The sequence below is a fragment of the Eubalaena glacialis genome, chromosome 6 (assembly GCF_028564815.1).
Source record: "Eubalaena glacialis isolate mEubGla1 chromosome 6, mEubGla1.1.hap2.+ XY, whole genome shotgun sequence".
Lineage (NCBI taxonomy): Eukaryota > Metazoa > Chordata > Mammalia > Artiodactyla > Balaenidae > Eubalaena > Eubalaena glacialis.
In genome coordinates, this window is record NC_083721.1 from 74,960,071 (window position 1) to 74,979,837 (window position 19,767).

Consider the following 19,767-nt stretch of genomic DNA (forward strand, 5'->3'; position numbering starts at 1 on the left):
TACTTCTGCTTTCCAGCTTAAGAACTGGCAGGGGGTCCAAGTGCTGAAGAAAGGATCCAGGACCTGGGTTGGGAGACCTGTTTCTAGTCCCAGATCTGCCACCAACCCCCTGTGTGACCTTGGACAAGTCACTTGCTCCCTCTGGCTTCATTTTCCCCATCTGTAAAATGGGAGTTGGTATAGTCCAGGAGCTCTAACTTTTTGGTTTCTAGTCTACCAGAAGTTCTCTAAGATAGTCTGTGTCTGTGATTTCCAAAGGCCAGATGGAAATTTACTTTTCCCAACAAAGGGCTGATTTGACTAAAGAACCAAATTCCATTGCTTTTGAATAACGTTGTATGGATTACATGTATTCAGATTCCTGTGATGATTAGAAACCCCTAACAGCAGTCACATATTTCTTTAATAAATATTAGGGAAATACATTTATGTTAACATAATATATTTAGTTTGTTTAGTATATAAAGTCTTTCTATTTTTATTTTTTACTTTGCTTTTTATTTAACTATAGTTGATTTACAATGTTGTGTTAGTTTTAGGTGTAGAGCTTCAGATTCTTTTCCATTATAGGTTGTTACAAGATGTTGAATATAGTTCCCTATGCTATATAGTAAATCCTTATTGTTTACTCTATATATAGTAGTGTATATCTATTAATGCCATACTCCTAATTTATTCCTCCCCCTCCTTTTTCCCTTTGGTAACTAAGTTTGTTTTCTATGTCTGTTAGTCTGTTTCTGTTTTGTAAATACGTTGCTTTGTATTATATTTTCAGATTCCACATAGAAGTGATATCATATAATATTTGTTTTTCTCTGCCTGACTTACTTCACTTAGTATGATTATCTCTAAATCCATGCATGCTGCTGCAAAAGGCAACATTTCATTTTTTTTATGGCTGAGTAATATTCCATTTTCTATATATACCACATCTTCTTTATCCATTCATCTGTCGATGGACATTTAGGTTGCTTCCATATCTTGGCTATTGTAAGCAGTGTTGCTATGAACATAGAGGTGCATGTATCTTTTAGAATTAGAGTTTTCATCTTTTCCAGATACAACCTCAGGAGTGGGATTGGTGGATCATATGGTAGTTCTATTTTTAGTTTTTTAAGGAACTGCCATACTGTTTTCCAGAGTGGCTGTAACAATTTACATTCCCACCAACAGTGTAGGAAAGTTCCCTTTTCTCCACACCCTCTCCAGCACTTATTATTTATAGACTTTTTGATGATGGCCATTCTGTCTTTCTAAATGTGAGGCAAGGATGAATATCTTTTGAATGTGTTTTTGGTAGTAAAAACATTGGAGGCCTGTGAAACCCAGAACCCCTCAGCTCTGAGATTCTAAGATGGGCTAAGGAGCCCAGCACCCCCTTCCTCCTACTATCTTATCCACAGCAAACAAGGCCATCTGCCCCTAGGATCAGGCTGCATGTTCACTGCACTCACTTCAGACAAGAGCAGGGGTCCACCTGTGTGCTCAGAAAAATTTGGAGAACTTGTGACTTGGGATTCTGATCCTTGCTTGCCCAGAGAATCTCTCAAAAACCACAGGCAATTCACTTTTGTCATCATTGCCTCCATTTCCTTTCCTACAAAATAGTGTCCATTTCTATCTATCCTAGAGAAAACTTTTAAATATTGGATATGTTATGAGGAGAGGCAGGTAGTGAAACCAGAATTACAATTCACTAAAGTGGACTCACCATGCACACACACACATATGCACACACACACATGCACACATACATACACACACATAATCGTAATCGCCTACATATATCCCTGACCGTCCCTAGCCCTCTCTTTGTGTCCTTTCTTCCTGGCTTGAGTACGAGTGGGCATTTGAGGTATCAGGAGAAAAGTTTGCTAGGTTTAGAACCTGAGACCTGGGAAAGTCTTGGAGCATCATCCGACCCACCCCACCTTCTTCAAGGTGACACCAGAGAGAGCCCAGCCTCAGTGTGGGTACCGAAGCTCCAATTCCCTGCTGCTTGAGGGGGAACATCTAGGAGGCGCCCTGGACTTGGCAGAGGGAGAAGAATGCTCTGAGACATTCCGTCCAAACTCCCTCTCACAAAGCTAAAAATGAACCTTCAGAGCCAGGGTGAGAACCCAGGGATGAATGAGACAGATAAAGTTAGGCCATTAAAATCAGGAATTCGTCTCTTGGGTGATATTTATAAGAGTAGCACATAAAAAGTAGCTCAGCTACCATTACCATCATCACCATTACACTGAAAGAGGAGCATCTGCTCAGCGCCCTGTAATGGACAAAAACAGCCTTCACATCCGTTATCTTATTTGAGCTCATAATCACCCTGTAAAGTGGGCACGGCAGGGATTATTTCCTGCTCCTCATCCCTTTAAGGGTGAGAAAACTGCAACTCCCAGAGGAAGAGTGACTTGTTCCGGGCCTCCCAAGACTTAGTATCAGCTACAGGACTAGAACTCAGGTATCCTGACTCCGGTCCAGAGTTCTTTGCCCTGCAAGCTGCTGCCTTCCCAAAAGCACCTTGGGAAATGGTGGGAGCTGGGAGGGAGCCCTCTGGGGTGGGCCAGGCCCTAGTTCATGCTGAGGACAGAGGAGCAGAGCCTTTGATGGAAGCCTGCAAACCTTCTGGCTCCTTTGGGGTCGCTGGTGGTCCTCATTGCTCCAAGGGAAGCACATGATTTTCCGGTTCGCTTACTTTTTTGATTGCAGTTGAGCTGAATCTTCAAATTGAGTTTGTCAGAAAAATTGGTGCAAATTAAGGATGAGCCTTCTGGTCTCCATGGCTGGTTGGAGTTGAGAGGCCTGGGGGAGGTGGTCAGGATGGGCCTGTCCCTGTGAGGTCCAGCGCTCGTCCTCTGTAATCTGAGGAGCATGCCTTACGATGAGCAGCCCTTGCTTTCCTCAGCAAATCCTCTCTGTGTACTTTCTCCTCCTGCAGCCTCTCTTGTCCTCCTTTCTACATCCTTTGAATCAGCGCAGCCTAATCTCAGAAATGTGCTAAAAGCCCCTAAAAGTCTAACTGCAAACATGGAAGCCCCAGCTGCAGAAGGCCAGGCCTTCAGCTGACCTCTCTGACATGTGTCTCCTGCATCCGTTCCCTACTTCTCCAGCCCTCCACCCACAGCCTGAACAGGCTTCCGTTCTGCAGATGCCGCAGTCCATGCCCCCCCTCCCAAGCAGGGAGGGTCCCCCTCTCCAGTTTGTATCCGGAAGCAGTTCCTTCTCACTGCTGCACCTCCCACCTAGGAAAGCATTCCGTCCCCTTGGCTTTTATCCATGTCAGCCACATACATCACGTATCCTTGATTGCAACTGACCTCTTTTTTGCTAATCAAAGTTTTGAACAAGACTGCCCCAGCTCATCCATTTCAGCTTTTGAGCAGGGATTATATTAGCTACTGCATTAATACTTTTATTACTGATTTCTGAATTCCTCGGGGCCTAGAACAGGGATTAGCCCAAACATTCATGTCGGGTGAGTCAAGGGGAATCACTCAGTGAAGGATGGGGTCAGGCTTTTCAGGGGCTGCCTTCTAAGCAGGGTTCTTCTTAGGAGGGTGGGGCTGGGAGCAGCTCCACCAGCATGGGGCCACCCAGGATATGTGCACTTGAAAGGAAGCTTCACCATCGGCATCCTCAGAGGCCTCTTGGGATATCAGTCATGACAGATATTTCATATTGGACTTCACAGGGTTCAGAAAAGAGGAGGGGGGTGGAGTGCCCCACATCCCGCCACCCCTCCAAGTACAGGGCCCAGGGCTGCTGCCCCACCTGAGAGACAGACCTGTCTCTAAGCCACACTTTCAGGTGGAGGGGAGTCTTCCAGTCTGGGTGGTCAGGCCAGAGCACCCTGGCTTCTCAGGAAAGAACTTGGGAGGGAGTGAACATGTTGTCATAAGTCTTCCTTGACTTCCCTCCCCCATCTTTTCCTCAGACTCTTAGAGTCAGAGGAAATTTGTACTTTTGACATGTAGTTAGTTGTTGGGATGAATCATGCTTATTTCAAGCCTTAGGCAGGTAGCAAAACGGACTTCCTCTTTCAGGTGACGTAAAAGAGTGTAGGATGAGGCTGGGGAAGATTCTGGTGCTATGATGTTTTAGGAAGGAGAGAAGATAATCTCTCTTCTACACTAGAAAGTCTTCCAGGTTGGTCTGATCGAAGTATGTGTTCTCATCTCCTGCACGTCCCCAGGCTTACAAGCAAGCAAAAATGAGCAGTTAGTTATTGCCCTTTCAAAAGTTATCACTGATTGGATTTACGATTATGTAATGAAGACTTTTAGACCTTAATTTTTTTTATTTGCCTAGTGTTTTCATTAAAAAGATGATTAAGGGTCTTTATGTGGACATATCTACATGGTATGTCCACATAAAATTCACTCTGAGGAAGGATTTTGTACCAATTTTAAAAATCAATAGAATGGAATAGCAGTGGATGTATGGGGTGAAATTAATCTAATGCTGTGATATTTCATTTGATTACAGGCTAGACCTCATGACTGCAGATTCAGCTTTGGCTCAATCTCTTTATCACAAGAAGATTTTGGACTCCAAACACTAGCCCACTCATGTGAAGCAATGAGTGATTCAACACTATTAAAAAATAGGACCACAAAAGGCCCTGGTTACCTCATTTGAGGCCCTTGTTACCTCAAATGCGTTCTGTAATGAGGGGAGGGAAGAAGAAAGAAAGGTGGAAAGGAGGGGAACAGAAGGAGGAGGGAAGGATTCCAGTGAATTTCTTACAATTCATTTGTAAGAGATCTGGCCTATTAACGCTTTCTAGTGTTCTCTGAAGGGAGGATTCTGGAAAACAAGATTAAGAAGTGCTTCACTAAAATAAAGCCTCTTCAAGAATCCTACAGGAATTTCCCCCTCAATAACAATCCACCATCAATTTCCCCTTTTTTGCTATTGAGACAGTCTATTACCTAGTCAGCCCACATTCTTGTCCTACAGATCCTGCCCCAAAGTTCTCAAAGGAAAGTTTTCAATTGAGATACTGGGTCTCAGTCTCCTTGCTCTGAACTCATCTATATTTAAAGCAAAAAAAAAAATTAGGGGCTGACCTTCTGTTTTTCTACCAAACCAGAAACCACACACTCTGTTCAAACTCTCACGATCTCCTTGTGTTGGCATGACTTAAGCAAGTGTGTATACGTACAAATGCAACTCTTGCCAATGATTTCTGTGCCACTGGAGAGACATGAAGGTATTTATTCTTGCTGAGATGCAGCCAGGGCTCGAGTCAGTACCAACAGTACCAACATGACTACTCATTTCTAGTTCACCTTGAAGAGAATGTTCTTTCAAGAGCACTTAAAAACAATAGCCTTTTGGGGACAAGTAAAAACAGTGTAAGAGCTGAAGATGTTTAGTCTGAAGAAGGAAGACGCAAGAGGACAAGAGAGCTGTCCTCAAACATCGGAAGGGCTGCTCTGGGGAAGAGGGAGAAGATTTGTTCTGAGTGGCCCCAGGGGTAGAACTGGGGTCAGAGGGTGGATGTGGATCTAGAGAAAGTGTCCCCCAGGCTCAGCTGTCCAAGGACAGGGGTCTCGTCAGTGGAGTTGTTCTACCGGCAGTCTCCCTGGCAGGCGGGCTGTGGAAGGGACGGCAGCCTTGGCCGAGAGCCCTTTTTCAGCTCCACGCTTCTGCGATTTTATGACCATCTTGCGCAGCTCTGTCTTCCTAAGTACAAGAAGAAACCTCCTCAAGAGCTGTAAGCTGAGCCGGGGGCAGGGCTACAAGAGGACGGAAGAGTCAGCGTGGTTCTTGCCATCCCAGGAAGGGAAGTTCCAGGTCAGGTAGACACCAGCTTCCCGGGCTCCGAGTTCAGAGAGTGGCTTCTTGGAAAGTTAAACCAAAATCCATCCGAGCCAAGTTATGCTGCTGGCTATACCTCCTTTTTTCCTACGCAACTCAATTTACCCAGCTGACCTCCTGTCTTGGCCAGGCCCTGGTCGGGGGGAGTGGGGCTGGGTAGAGGTGAGATAGAGGTGAATCAGATCCACTCCTTGCCACCAGGACCTGCAGTCTGGTCATGAGCAGTGCAGTAGAAGGCAGTAAGTTGTGAGTGCCAGAGCAAAGGCACAGGGCGGGGGACTGGCCGGACAGAGAGTTATGACTGGCTGGGCATCACACATGCTTCATGGGGAGGTGGTGTTTGAAATGCGTGCTGAGTGATGGATAGGATTTTTGAGTGGAGAAGAGGGGGTAGATGTGAGTCTATTATAATCCTCTAGTAAAAATATTTTCTCCCTTGAGTGGGTAGATAAATAGGAATGTAAGATAGGTTTTAGTAGGTTTTGTTTCTTCCAGGTATCCAGATACCCACTCTTCACTCTGAAAGATATGTGTCTGAAACTGTCCCCTTTAAGTCCAGAACCAAACTCATCTGTCAGTGGACTCTGTGGACCGGGACCAGCAGAGGAAGTAATGGAGAGGAGGTGGGTGGTTAGGGCTTCAGGAGGGGCAGCCAAGGGGCATTAAGAGGAAGGAGACTGCAGAGGACTTAAATGTGACTCATTTACATGACAAATACTGGCGTCACTGATACAATATTACTTGCAACAGGCGTTGTGTTGGGAACTGGGTATCCTAAGATGAAGACAGCAGGGTGTCTACCCCTGGGAGCCCTCATGCTGATCACACACTGTCTCCAACTTCTTTTAGTAGAAATTCCAGCTTCTTAATCTATTAACCACGGCTATTGGCTCTGCTATAGACTGAATGTGGCCTGCGCTCTCTGACAAATTCATATGTTAAAACCTGAACCCCAATGTGATGTTGTAAGGAGGTCTTTCAGAGGTGATTAGGTCACGAGGGTGGAGCCCTCATGACTGGGATTAGCAACCTTATAAAAGAGGTCCAGAGAGCTCCCTCACCCCTTCCTCCATGTGAGGACACAGTGAGAAGACAGCTGTCTATGAACCAGGAAGAGGGACCTCACCAGATACCAAACCTGCTGGTGCCTTTATCTTGGACTTCCAGCCTCCAGAAGTGTGAAAAACAAATTTTGTGTTGTTTATAAGCCATTCAGCCTACTGCATTCTGTTAGAGCAGCCTGAACAGACTAAGATAGCTCCTCTTTCCTCTTTCTCTCCGTAGTACTGTAGGTGGGACTGCTCTTTTCCGGAGGTCACTGCAACACTCAGTAAAGTTGTTTTTAGGAAACAGAATAGGATTGCCTTGTACCAGTCTGTCCTTTCCTAATGGGGGTCATGTCAGGGTTCGTAGAAACGACTTTATTACTCACATGCAGCCATTTTTAACCCCCTGTGGGTTCGGGGCTTCCTCTTTCCTTCCTTGTTTTCTTTAACTTGAGTTCTCTCCTCTTTCTTCAGAGCAAGAGTAGATGCTTTCAGGGTAGGCACACATCAAAGTTCCAGGTATCTTGAAGAAAGCAGTTTGGATTTAGGTATTTATTCTTATTTTTATATGACCATAAATAAAATCTCTTCATGCAAATAAAACTGCTAATATTGTATAACAACACAGAAATTACCATGTGCTGTTTTGAATAACATCATTTAAATTTTCATTTTTGCAATAAGAACTGATTCAGGCAATAGTATCAAATGATACTTTAAAGAGTATTTTCTAACTTCTAATGTTCATGGGATGAAAGGCCTGCTATGAGCGAACAAACCACACACCACTGCATGTCAAGCAGAAAGGAGCGAAATCAAGGCAGCAGAACCAGTGTCACCAGACTGCCCAGTTGTCAGTTCAGCCTTTAAATGTCAAGCTAAATGAAGGGTGTAAGGCCGGAACATGAGGATTTTGTAACAGCTGTACTACGATTGTCTGGAGACCAGAGGAAAGAGTCATAGGTTCTAACTGAAGATCAGAAAGGACTTTTGGAGGAGGTGTGATTGTACTTTGATGAGAAGGCCATTGGGAGAAACTAAAAACATGGGGGTGGGGAGGGAAGAGAGACATGAAGGGGAGGGCAACACCCCTGGTGGGCTGCCCACACCCCCTTGGCAGGCACCGTTCCCGTGCAAGCTGGACTTGTGTGTTGCAGAGACAAGGTCTCTCCCTCCCCCCACAGAGCCCCACCACCAGGGACTGATGGGAATTGGTGAAAAAACACCCCAACTCCCTCTACTCTCAGGTGGGGACAACTCTGAAGTGGGTTCTACACAGTTTCCCAGAGTTCCCCAGTAGAAACGAAACTTAGCTGCCCACCATGGGGATCCACTCAATAATATTCCCTTTACTGATTTCCTGCCTCCCCCACTATCCTACTGGAGTTTTTTTGATCATCTCCCCCACCCCCTTTTCTCCAAAATACCTGCACTTGAATCCATGTCTCCGGGTCTAAGAATCCATCCTAAGACAAAGGATGTTTCAGTAGCTGGAACGAAGACCTTGGCGGTGGGGGGGAGGGGGGAATGAGTTGGGCATATTTGGGGAGCACAAATGCTCCAAGATGGCTAGTGGTTTAGAGGTCTGGTGGAAGATGAGACTAAAATGATTGGGGTCACGATGTGAAGCACCTGAGTTCTGGACGAAATAATCCAATTTTTCTGTAGACAGTGGAATCTATGCAGTGATGAGGGTAGTGAACACTTTCTTTCTAGGGCTTCAAGCATCTCCTTCTCTGGCTCAGCCTCTAGTGACTATATGATTTTCTTCCAGCCCATCCATTCTGAATCGCCTGCTTGCTAGGGATTCTGAAGGATGCACTTCAGACCCACTCTACTGTTGTCTGCTTTTGAAGAGAGCACTGACTTTGAGTTTCTGTGTGGAAAGGGCTGACATTTGGAGGAAGGGCCAGGTTCTTGGAAGAGTCTAGGCTATTCTGGCATGAACTGGATTCTTCCTCATAGGCAGAAGAGGGTGAGTGGTTTCAGCTGGTTACGCCAGTTCTTATAACCTCAGAGGGAATATTTGATGTGAGAGAGGCCCTCTGTAGCCTCAGACAACCCTAAGAGAAGCCCAGCTCACAGGGTTTGGCACACCTGGTGGCAAATAGGATGACACTTCCAGCCAGTGCCAGGGAGTCAGGTGGCAGTTACTGGGGACACTGGCATCAGAGCTGCTCACAGGGCTTTGCAGGTACAAGAGCGTCCATCAAATACCACCCTGTCCAGTGACAGCCTCCTGGGCTTCTGAAAATAGCCCCCAGCCTAGGGAGTGTCTGAGACAGCAGTGAGCAGCCAGGCAGTTTCCCAACAAGGAGGCCCAGGGACTGTTCCTCTTCATCCGAAAGCAGTGGGAAGGAGAGAGGGAAAGGAATGTCTGCTTTATTGGGAAAGCACAGGTGCTGTCCAGAAAGGAAGCAGGATGCTTTTGTCACGCTGGTGGAATATCATTCATCCAACCTGCATTTATCAAATGCTGTCTTTGAGCCAGGCCCTGGGCTGGGCGCTGAGGGGAGGAGAGGGCAGAAGAAATAATACGAGCCTAAGGAGTTCACAGTCCAGGGCATCAAGAAGGTATATACACGTCTAACCAAATTCCAGAAGCAGTTTGACCAGGACCATGAAGCCGTGCAAAGTTCCTGAGAGGGCACGAATTCACGTCTGGATTAGAGGGGGCGATAGATGGGACAATGAGAGGTGAAAGTAGCTTATGAGATGGTCTTGTAGGATGTACAGGGTTTGACATATCGATAAGGTGCTTGGTCGCTGGGGACGTTTTATTCCCAGGGACGTTATTGGGAGAGGTCAGAAGAGCCACTCTCAGCCTGGCTCCTGGGGAGGGGTCCTCGGCTCACTGTTGGCCTGTAGGCAGTGGTGCCACCTGGGAGCCACCTTCCAGCAATGTGAGCATGGCTTCCCTTCCATCAGTCCTGACACTCGGGCTGGGAGCAGGAGACCTGGTTCTCATCCTGGCACATTGTGGCACTGAGGGAGGCTACGTCCCCTCTCAGAGGCACAGTTCCCCACTTAGACCCCAGGGGAGTTGCGATAGTCAAGGGCATTGGGCTAACAGGGCTGTCTCCATCCCTCCACCCACCCTAGGGAAGAAGCCTTAAGGGGCTGAGCTAGTGGATTCTGCCAGGAGGAAGGATGACCCATCCCTCAAGTGTGTTCAGGTGTGTGTGTGTGTGTTACAAAATTCACTGGAATGGCCCTCCCTGATATTTTAGAATTCCTTCAGACTGACACTTGCCCCAGTCATCTCCCTCTCCCTCCACACCTTCACCCCCAATCTAACCACACACACCAGTTTGCCCACGGTACATGATGTGCCGGTGCCCAGCCGGCTCTCAGGGAACTGGCCGGCCGCCAGGCTCAGCTGGGCTCGCCCCACGAGCAGAGCTGCCGGCTCTCCTCCTTCATTTATGAGCTCCTGCGTGCCAAGGTGCAGCATGAGTCTCGTGGAGGAATGACTAACGTGCAATCCTGAAATGCAAATAGACTAAGGCCCCTGCAAACCTCTCTCTCTGAAACTAACCAGAAGGCTGATGCACTGCCGGTTGCGGGGACCCACCCCTTTGCTCACTGTTCTCTTAAAGGAAGTTCTTCCTTGGATGGATGGGGACAGTCTCCTCATGACTTTGACCTCTAGTCCCAGGTGTGTCTTCTGTCACGACCAAAGCCCTGGCCCTCGTTCAGTGTCCCAACTCCTGCTCTTCTGTGTTCTTCTTTGCCGATTCCTATAAGCTGCTTCCTGGAGGCACAGGCTTCCTGGCTGGGTGCTCTCTGAAGGGTCTTTCTTGGCTCTGTGGTACTGTCTGCTTCTGCAACCTTTGAATTGTCCAGCACTGACCTCCCCAGGTCAAGAGGACATCCAGTCTATGCTGAGCACTGTAGAGGGAGACAAAGAATGGGTCACACAAGGACCCAGTGCTCTGATGGCTCACGGTCCAAGAAAGGAGCTATCGTCCACATTTTCAGGCAAATAAGTGCCTGAAAAGAGGCACAGAGAGAGCACTAGAGATTTTAGGCAGGAATTCAGAGTCACATCCAGCCTGGTGATGGCGGAGGAGGGGAGGGTGGTGTTGAGGGGAAATGGGGATGAGAATCAGGAAAGATATCTGAGAGAAGGTGGCTTTGAATTGGGTTAAGAAGGATGCAGAGGATTGGGTCAGGTAAAGATGGGGCGTGATCCAGAGGACAGCAAGCAAGAAGATGAAAAAGCCAGGGCAGGTCCATGAAACTGTGAAGATGCCATTTTGGCAGATGTGCCAGGTATAATGGAGAATAAACAGGGTTGATGTTGGGAGATAAGTGGGACCCACTCTCAAGAGGCTTGAACACTGGGTTATTAAAATTTAGACCTGGGAGCTGCATATTCTTTATTTGTCTCTCCAGATCTAGTCTCCACTCCACTGTGGTAGATTAATTACAAAAACAATCATCAGTCTTTCCCCTCCCTGTATCCGTGCTGCCTTGCTATGTACCTTTCACTGTTCGCCTGCTGTGATTCTGAGCTCAGCCATGTGACTCACTTGCCCAATGGGATATGAGCCGTTGTGCATAAGCAGAGACCTGAAAAGTGATTGCCCCTTGGGGTTTGTCCTCTTTTGCTGCTCTTGGACTCCTGCCACCACATGGATGAGCACGCAGGAGGACAAGGGGTCATGTGGAGGAGCACTGACCACAGACGCGTGGCTGAGCCCCAGCAGAGATCAGCAGAACTCCCCAGCTGAGCACAGGCCAAACTGCCAACCTGTGGAATTTTGAGCTAAATAAACAGTGGTTGTTTTCAGCTTCTAAGTGTTGGGGTGGTTTGTTATACAGCAAAAGCCAGCTGCCACAGGAATAAACCCAGATTTGAGGGATCCAGGTTGGGAGGTCCTAGGATATGGGAGAGTATATTTTGCACATGGGAGGAATATGAGTCATTGTGTCTGGAGCACAGATCACAGCAGGTTGAAAAAAATAGCCACCCCTTCTTCCCCTCCCCTCAAGAGGTGGAATCTATTTTTCTACCCCTTGAATCAGGAGGACCATGTGACTTTTTGGGCCAAAAGTGCAGAAGCGAATGCAATGTGAGCAGAGGGCCGCAAAGAGCTTGCACTCCTGGATTTTCCCACTAGCTGATCTTGGGCTCTTTGTCTCTCTTTTTTTTTTTTTTTGCGAGGGCTTTCTCTAGTTGCAGCAAGTGGGGGCCACTCTTCATCATGGTGCGCGGGCCTCTCACCACCGCGGCCCCCCCTGCTGCGGAGCACAGGCTCCAGACGCGCAGGCTCAGCAGCTGTGGCTCACGGGCCCAGCCGCTCCGCGGCATGTGGGATCCTCCCAGACCAGGGCCCGAACCCGTGTCCCCCGCATCGGCAGGCAGACTCTCAACCACTGCGCCACCAGGGAAGCCCTCTTTGTCTCTTTATACATGAGCCCTAGGTTAGTAACTTGGAGGGTGAGAGATCCAGGTCAACAAAGGATCTCTGAATCTTCCTAACCATCTCAGACAAGACCATCCTAAACTAGCCAGTCATGGTCAACCCACCAATTGAAAGCAGACACGTGAGTGAGTCTGGCTGAGATCAGCCAAACCAGGCACAGATCAGGCCAGAAGAACCAACCAGCTGAGCCCAGCTTAAATTGTAAATTACTAATCTATAAAATCAAGGGCTAAATTAGTGGTTATTGTCTTAAGACACTAATTTTGGAGTGGTTTGCAGAAGTTCCCTGAACTGTCCCTCCTGCTCTGGGCCAGGAGGCTGACGTATCTGGGCTGCATCAGTAAGTCCCCAGGCTCCTTACCTTCCGCCAGCAAGAGAAGGTTGAGGCGGAAGCATTTATCCCCCTGGTTCTCACCCTGCTGGGCTATCTGGCGTGGCCACAGCCTCTATCCATGGCCGTGTCCTACAGCCACAGCTCACTTTCAGGGTTCTGGCAATCGCTTCTTCCCATGTACCTTCAGGCCGGGGTGGTAACTGCTTTCCGATGCTGCCAGCCCTGGGGTTCTTCAACCTTCCTTAGCCCTGCCCACACCTTCGTCTCTGCCCTGTTTCCCATTTGAGTGGCCACCTGTTTCCTGAAAAGAGCCTGATGGACACAACTATTCTGTGCACAAATAGGATCTACTGACTGTTTTACTGAGCAGACGCTTCCAGTTTGGGAAGAGTGGAATGGAACTCTCGCTGTAAGGGGTTCTGCTCTGAACGTCCCACAAATGCTGCTTCGGGCTTGGACGTTTGGAAAGTCATGCTGGCAAAGGAGAGTGCCAAGGAGTAACATTCCCAGGCTGGCTCTCGGGAGCCATCTGGAGCACTGCCTTCTGAAGGGCATAGTCATTGCCCCTTTTCCTGCCAATTCCCCAAGTTAGAGAATAAAACATTAGCCCTTCCAGTGCCCCCTGGCACCTTTCCTCCCCTAGAGAGAATTTTTCTCTAGCATTTTAATCAAGCATTAAGCCACTCATTAAGCAAATCAGAAAGTCGGCTTCCCAAGGACCTTGGTTAGTGAGAGCACGGCCTTGCCCCATCTTTTCCTAACAATCACCCAGGCATTCAAGACCCTCCAGTGATGTCACTCCCAACTCTGTGCAAGGCCTTGTACTGTTAGTAGTAATAATTGTTGATGATGATGATGATGATAAATGGCAGAGCAAACTGAGAATCTACATCTGCCACCACTGTTGCCATTGCCACCAGTGGAGAAGCATTTGGACCTCTGCTGTCAAGTTCATATAGGAAGCTCTGTAATGTAAGTCAGAGCAGGATGGCAGTGGTGTTAGTAGTGGTAATATGTATTTCCCATCTAGAAGGGTGGGGTTTGGAAAGACATTTATCCTCTCAGTGGTGAGATGTGTTTCATTTTAGAGACTCCGGGGAAAAATGAACCACAGCACAAGCCAGCATGCAAGTCTTACCACCATTTTTCTCTACCAGCCCAGGCAATGGACCAAAACTTCCCCTTTCCTCTGGGGGAGCTGCCCCTCCTCTCTCAGGGGAGCAGCGGTAACTGCTCGGAGGCAGAAGGCACTGGCATTCCACACCTGAGGCTGTCCCATTTGCAAGACACACAGTGGGGACTTTGGGAGACTGAGGTTTGGTTCTTTCTGAAGAGACACAATGACAGAATCCAGATAAGGAAGAAAGGGATTTGGTGACATTTGAGAGGATAGTGAGGGATTCCTGCCTGCACTCACCAGCTTAGGCAGGACACTTCTTTATGATGTGGGACTGTCCTGTGCATCCTAGGATGATTAACATCCCTGACCCCAGCCCTCTAAATGCCAAGAGCACCTCCCAGTCATTGTGACAATCAAAAATAGCCCCCTTCCATTCCAACCATTCCTAGGGTGGCGGTGGAGGGGCAATACGGCCTCTGGTTGAGAAACACTGCAAGGGACAGAAAGAGGCAGAGAGTTAGAGAGAAGGGATATCTTTGTGGGCAACTTCCAAAAGCCCAAGGCATGTCCACATGAGACAACCTCCCCACCCACCAGAACTCTCACTCTTCTCTTTGACTCTGTGTGCACATGACACAGTAACAACGACCCTTAAGTAAAGAAACACACCTTCCCTGGAAACCAGAGAAGGCGAGGTGTTGAAGCAGGTGAGGAAGGATTTGGAACAGGTAGGGGAGTCTTCAGTCTTTCCTGATCAGTGATGGTCAGGGGCCTCCATGGTTATGGCTTCCTGGATGGTGAGGACCATCTCTCTGAAGGTTGAAGGCCTGGCTGGAGTGAAAATCAGGTCCAACTCCTCAAGTTCTCCTATCTCAGAAGACATGGTCTGTGGGGCAGAGGAAAGGAACTGACCACTGGGTTAAGCGTAATTAGCTCAGACTTATCCCCGCTGTTCTCTGCCAGGGATGAACTTCCCCCACGTCTCACATGGCTGGCTCCTTCTTTTAATTCAGGTCTTTGCTAAACTAGATCTCTCCTCCCTACCCAGCACTCTCTATTCTTTACCCTAGTTATTTTCTTCAAAGTACTCATCAGCATCTTAGATTATTTATTCACTGACTTACATGAGCTTTCATGAATGTAGTTTCCTTGAAGCAGTAACTTAATCTGTCTTGTTCACTGCTGTATCTCCAGTGTCTGGCACATAAGAGGCGCTCAATAAATATTTGTTGACTAAACTGATTGCTTAGATGTTGTGTTAAGTAATTTGCATGCATGGCCTCATGTAAACCTCAAAGATTCTTTAAGGTAAATACTATACCATCTCCATGATTTGTAGAAACCAAGACTTGGCAAGGTTGAATAACCTGCTTGGAGAAAAATGGTGGTCAAGTCTTGCAAGCTGAGCTGTGTTGTGGTTAATTCTCCCCTGGAGGACCTGAAATCAAACACTTCTCATCACCAAGAGGATAAATGTCCTTCCAAGGTCCACCTATCTAGATGAGAAGTACACAGTAACCCTACTACAAGGTCACATAACTATTTATTAAGTGGTGCAATAAGGATTTGATTGATTCCAGTGTCCACAGTCTTACAGGACAATAAACAGTTACGAATTTGCTCCAAACTCTAGGGGAGCAAATGCTAAGAGGTGTGGCTACATGCAGGACCATGGGATTTTAGAAGAGCAGGCAATCCTTCCCAGTTGGAAGTGGGAATGGATCAGAGGAGAGGGCTTCATTAGCCTGAAGGATGGGGAGAATTTAGGTGTGTGGAAATGGAGCGGAGGAGGAGGATGTGAGCCTGAATGGAAGGGGCATGTTCAGTTCTCCAGGGAGTTAGTGGCTCTGGAGTGAAGGGCCATATGGAGGGTGGTGGGAGACGGCCCCAGACAGGAAGCTCGCGGCCAGTGCATGACAGGTGGTGAACTCCAGAGTGAGTGTTTCAGACGTCGTCTTGGGCAATGAGAGGTCCTTGAGTGACAGTGGTGGTGGGTAAGACAACAGGATCCACTCCCCACCAAAGGCCACCAGTGCTTCCTTTTCAGCAGGAAACCTCCAAAGTGAGACCCAGTGAGAAAGACACACTGCCAGAACTTGCTGGAGGGAGTCCCTGAAAGGGAAGGCATGCCAAGGAAAGTCAGGGGCTATTTGTTGGACATCTGTGCCCCTATTTCACACCATTTCCCTCAGAGTAGACAGCAGCTTCAGGCAGCAGCTGGAGAGCTTTTCTGGGCTGATTTGTTCAAAAATATGAATTGGGATTCAGTCTGGCCCCGAACCATGCTTCCAGCCTCACCTCCTCAGTGCCCTCCCCAGAGCTGGCAGGCTTGCACCCACCACGGCCTCCCACCCTTGTCTACTTGGTGATCCGGTGACTGCCTGCCACTCTAGGGCTCCTCTTCCAGCAGCCTCCCCTCCCCATCTGTGCTCCAGCCAGCAGGCAGATCCCTGTGAGAGCCCAGCCCTGTTTGCCTACTGCCCCCCTCCCAGGCCCTGGAACTCCTGGAGGGCATCTTACCCCCACAGAGTGGCCCGTGCCCAGCTCAGCATCTGGTCCTAAGAAGGTCTGGAGGTGTCAGTGGAATGAATGAAATTCTTCTCTCTGGGATGCCTTTAAAGTTGCTTTTCTTTCTGTAACCAGGGCCAGTGGCTGGAATGGTTGGAATGCGGCCTTGGTTTTCCTTTGGTTTTATTTCTCTGAGTTGGCCAGACTCCCTTGTCATTCATTTCTGGTCCTGGGGGACTTCACATTTTAAATTCCCTCTGGGGTATGACGCTTCCAGGGCTACTGCACTCCCATCTTTTTTCTCCATCCTGACCTCACCAGAGGTCTTCTCTCCCTTCCTCGCCAGAACATTCCAGGACCATCAGGCACCAGTGAGCCAAACTTCTGATCACTCTCCCAATAGTCGTTTGGCCGAATATGAGAGACATGACCGCTCTGTTTTCCCTGAAGCCCAACTAAACAAGAAAGATTTTCACCTCAGCACCTTTGTCCTCACAGAAGCTAAAGATCTCACAACGTCACAATGCCAGCTGGGTTTCCTTGACCTGCTGCCTCCCAGGCCCCTCACTGAGATGGGGTCTTTTGAATCATTCAACTAACGTATTACAAGGGGAGGGAGTCAGCACTAAGGGGTCTTCATTGAATAGCCTTTTCAAATGATGAGATCAATTTTAGGGGCTTAACCCATCAACAAACTCTTGGATTTAAAGCCCATTCTTTAGCATGCTCTTGCAAGCACCATAGTCACTTTCAAATCCCCATGGCAGTCCCTCCACTGGCTGGGAGTGAGGTGATGTCACTGCAAGGTGAGGCTGAGCCGCCTTAGTTGTGGCCCTGAGGGTTCCAGGCATCCCCTTTGGACCCTGACTGAGGGTTCCATCTCGGGCTGGATGCTGGGAGGATAGGGGGAAGCTGAGGGAGCTGCACAACTCAGATGTGTCCTTGTCCCCTGAGAGTGCCGGCCCCTGACCTCCTCTCTGTCACAAGCTGACTTGGATCCCCCAGAGAGTGAGACTTGGAGTTACCTGCCCCAGATTCTTAGCCAGAGCCCCGTTTGGAAGCCCAGGACATATGGACTAGACGTGCTTGTGGGCATTCACCAGCGTACTATGATTTAAACCTATTTGATCCCCATAGAGATCCCTCCCAGGATCTACCAGCCCTGGAAACTCCTTTCCTACAGAACAGTCCAGACAACTCGTTCTGTCTTCAAAAGCCCAACTCATAGATTTGCTCCTGCCATATAGAACAAGCAGAAATGTCCTAATATTCCCCAGGCCTTTCCACCCCCGGGCCTTTGCTTCTGCTCTTTCTCTGCCAGTGATGCTATACTAGTTATTTATTAACACAACAATAGTACAGCAAACTTAGTGGCTTCACACATTTATTATCTCATCATTTCTTGGTCTCATCTCAAGGTTCAGTGGGAGAAGGATCCACTTCCCAGCTTTTGTGGTTGTTGGTAGGATTCAGGTCCTTGTGGGTGGTTGGATCAAGGGCCTCAGTTTCTTGTTGGCTGTCGGCCAAAGGCTGCCCTCATTCCTAGCTGGTCATTGGCCAGAACCTGCCCTCAGTTCCTTGCCACATGGGCTTCCCCACAAGGACTGCTTGCTTCTTCAGAGCCAGCAAGGGAGAAGGTCTTCTAGTAAGATGAGCATTACAATCTTACAATCCTGTAATCATGGAAATGACCTCAGTCACGTTTGCATAGTCTACTGGTTAGAAGCAAGTCATGAGTCCTGCCCACACTCAAGGGGAGGGGATTGCACGGGCATGAACATCAGGAGGAGGGCATCATGGGGCCACCTCAGCATCTGTCCACCACAAATGCCCTTCTCCCAGTCTCCCTATCCACTCTACGGACCTGAGCCTAAAGAGGACTTCATGAAAGCTTCTTTCCATCCCAACCAGAACTCTCTGTCTTTTCTAAGCTCCCTCGTGGCTTTGCTTAAATTATTCTTTGGTATTTCATTCATTCATTCAGACATTTAACAAATCCATTTTGAGTATCAACTACACGCCTGACGCTAGGGGTAGTGTGGTATAATAGTTAAAGCTAAAAGTTCTGGAATCAGAGGCTCTTAGTCCAAATCCTGTGTCTGCTGCTTCCCGCTGGGCCTCAGTTTACTCACCTGTAAATAACATTAGCAGATGGTAAAGTTGTGAGTAAGGTTTAAATGAAATCACCATGTAAGAAGCTTAACATGGAGCTGGGCTCATAGTAGGAAACCAGTAACGATTTAATCTTATTTTAGGTGCTGTAGTGATTCCGTAGGATGTCGTCCTGCCTTAACAGAGCCCACGCAGCCTGCCTTTGTCATGAGTGTTTCTGCGTGCGCCTTACCTCCCAGCAGGCTGTCTGTGACTTCCCCGAGGACAGATCCTGGTCTTAGTGCCCTCTGTCACCTCAGTGGCACTTAGCACAGGGTCTGGAGCACGCGAGGCTTCATTGACTGGCTATGGGTGTAGATGGTCTGTAACCAATGCCGATCGGCAGCGTATCATCATCAACACAGCCAACCTGCACCAGTCCTCACTTCCCCACAGCGCACCTGCAACTCCGGTCTGCCGACTTCCACATTTGTCATGTACGGTGGGTTCAGATGCAAAATTATGCAACTGATGAGAAATTATGGCAGAGTGTTCTGCCTCCCTCCTCCCCCACTTGTCGTTTGGCAAATGCTGGTGACTAGCGTGTCCTGCGGATGAAGTCTCAGCAGGAGAACCAGGAGCCAGGGCTGGGCGTGGGTGGGCCGAGGAGGAAGGTCAGTGGCTGAGACCCGAGAAGCACCAAGCCTCTGAAACCAAGCGGTGGACATCGGCCTTTCATTTTTTGCTTGCCCAGAATCTAACCTCCCCTTTCCCGTTTTGCAAGAATCCTCGATCTGTGGGTCTTAAGGGGAGGCAGGGCTCTGTCTCACACAGAGAAATTCAAAGACCCAGGCATCCCCTTTCCACGTCCTGGCCGTCAGGGCCTGGACACTAAGGCAGACTTTGGCTTCGGGCTGCTGGTTTGGCTTAGTTGAGGATAACCCTGGTTATATGAGGTCATCTCAGGAGTCCTAGACAGATAAGGAGAGCAGCCCACCACACATATGTCCACCGCATTTCAGCCTCTGAAATGTCTGCCCATCTTGGGGCCATGAAGGACCTGGTTCGGAGCAGAATTTCAAGAGGGTGTGTCCTCTGCAGCCAGCGTTTCCTCAGCTCATGCTTTGCTTCTCAGTCACCTCTTATTTCTTCCTTTTTTTTCTTTTGCAGGGAAGTTTAGGGAGAGAATAAAACTGCAATTAACTGCCTGCATTTACTGTCTGAGCCCACACCCAGCTCGTCAGAACTGTATTCACAGCAGTCCCATGCCAAATGTGTCACCAGGGCTAATTGCAGCCTCCAAGACAGGGAGTGGGAGAGGGAAACTGGGCCGTAAGAAAGCCAGAAAAGCAATTTTTAAAAAAGAAGTGGCTACTTATAAAAATTAGGATTCTCAAGCTGGAAAGAACCCTG